This window comes from Myotis davidii, unplaced genomic scaffold, assembly GCF_000327345.1.
Source record: "Myotis davidii unplaced genomic scaffold, ASM32734v1 scaffold289, whole genome shotgun sequence".
NCBI lineage: Eukaryota > Metazoa > Chordata > Mammalia > Chiroptera > Vespertilionidae > Myotis > Myotis davidii.
In genome coordinates, this window is record NW_006299717.1 from 2801177 (window position 1) to 2803625 (window position 2449).

The following is a 2449-nucleotide window of genomic DNA, read 5'->3' on the forward strand; positions in this document are numbered from 1 at the left end:
ATACCCAGGCCTCCTGAATTAGGGAGCATCATATCAGAGAGGTCACAGCAAAACCTTTCCAGCAGCTGCCTCATGAGGATACGGCACCATTAGAGAAGGGGATAAGAGAAGGATTATTACTCAGAAAAGAGAATTATTCTTGAAGGCCACAATGTTGTATCTACTCCAAGAAAAGCCTTGAGGCTGTAGAAAAATCTATATGCTTTGTTTCTTTGAAACATAATTTATATCCATCAACTGATGAGCAGATAAAGTGTGGAATAGCCACACAATGAAATATTATTGAGTACTAAAAAGGAATGAAGTACTGACAATGCTACAGTATGGATGAAACAAAAATATGCTAAGTGAACTATATTTAAATAAAGGCTCCCGAACCTTCTGGTCATCTGACTTTGGGCAAGTATTTAACCTCTCTAATCCTTAGCTGGCTTATCTATAAAATGGGGATAATAGTACTTACTTCACAGGATTATTGTGAGGATTAAATAAAATTATTAACAAGGCTTTAGCCCACACGTGCTAAGCATTCACATGTAAATAAACAGCAGTTATTATAGTTTTGTTGTTCCCCCTCCAAGTAAAGATGGGTACCGACGGGAAAGGCTCAGAGGTGTTCTCCATGTACTACTGTACTGACACGCGGAGCTTAGACATCTGGAGATGGCTGCGCCAGCCTTGCTCAGACTTCTAAGTGTCCATTCCTGATGTCTGATCCTCCCTGCGTGCTCTGGAAGACTGTGTGTTTAAGAGGTGGCTGCTGCTCAGCAGAGTGTCTCACTAGATGCAAAGAATCACAGAGCTCAAGGAGCAAATCTATATATATACAAAAGACTAATATGGACTGGTCACTATGATGCACACTGACCACCAGGGGACAGATGCTCAACACAGGAGCTGCTGAGCTGCAGTGACTTGGCAACGGCGGTTCTCAGGTGATGCACCCCAAAATCGAAGAGGAGGGAGCCTGATTCCTTGCGAGCCTGCACGATTCCACCTTCAGCTGTGGGTTATGTTGTTGCTGGGGCACTGTAGGCCCCAAATCTGGTTTACTGAACACTTGCATTTGCATTCCACACCCTGTACGACAGCAACTTTGCAGAGTGCCCTCCTGTACTCCGGGACCCATCGGGGGATGACGGAGAGCCAGTTTTGGCCCGATCCCCACAGGCCAGCCCAAGGGACTCCACTTGTCAGAGGGATCCCGCTCACTCTGCAGACACCAGACACCGGGGAGGGGCCATGGGAGGTTGGCTTCAGGGTGTGTCCAGCCACCTTCTAATTAATTTCCTTTCAATGTGCATGAATCCGTGCACTGGGTCACTAGTCTATACATATAAACCCCTAACATGCAAATAGACCGAATGGTGGAACAACCAATCAACCAGTCACTATGATGAGTGCTGACCACCAGGGGGTGCACACGGAACATGGCAGGAGTCAGCAGCAGGCAGCAGAGTGCGGAACATGTAGGGTGGAACAACCCGCTGCTGGCACTGGCCCCAAATGCTCTGCGCCGTCAGTGGGTGTGAGTGGGGCTGGCGCTGTCTGCACGTGGGAATGGCGTTGGTGGGAGCAGGGCTGCCAGCAGACAGAGGACCAGGGGGCTGCAGTGGGAGGGGCTGGGCAGGGGCAAGGAGGATGCGCCAAGACCCGCCCCTGTGCCCACTGCCCACTGCAACCTCGTGGCCCACAGTTCCTTTCAAGGTGCACAAATTCGTGCACAGGCCCCTAGGTAATAGATAAAGCATTAACATTGCCCGAAATGCCAAGGCCTTTTGGGATTTATCTGTCGGTACCTTACAAAAGAGAGTAAATACTATGTACTCTCTTTTCTTGAATTGCTTTTTTGTTGTTGTTAATCCTCACCAGAAAATATTTTTTCCACTGATTTTTAGAGAGACTGGAAGGGAGGGAGGAAGGGAAAGTGGGAGGAAGAAAGAGAGAGATAAATATTGATATGAGAGAGATACATCGATTGGTTACCTCCTGTACGAGCCCCAATTGGAGTTGGGGATTGAACCGGCAACCAAGGTATGTGCCCTTGACTAGGTATCGAACCTGTGATCCTTCACTGCATGGGTTGGTGCTCTAACCACTGAGAAACTCCAGTAAAGACTGAAATATGTTTTTATTGCTCTCCAGAAAGAGAGGGGAAAGGAGAAAGAGAGGGAGAGAGAGAAACATACATTGCACACCCCCTACTAGAGATCAAGCCTGCAACCCAGGCATATCTCCTCACCTGGGAATTGATCCAGGAACCTTTTGGTTCATGGGAACCAACCAACTGAGCCACACCAACCAGGGCACATGTACTTGGTTTTAAGGATAATGCCAAGAGCGGCACTTATATCTACTAGGATACTAAATCCCTAACTTGTCCTTTAAAGACTAACTCAGAACTTCCCCTTAGGTTTTCCTGTTGGAACTGCTGTGTAATGATTATGTT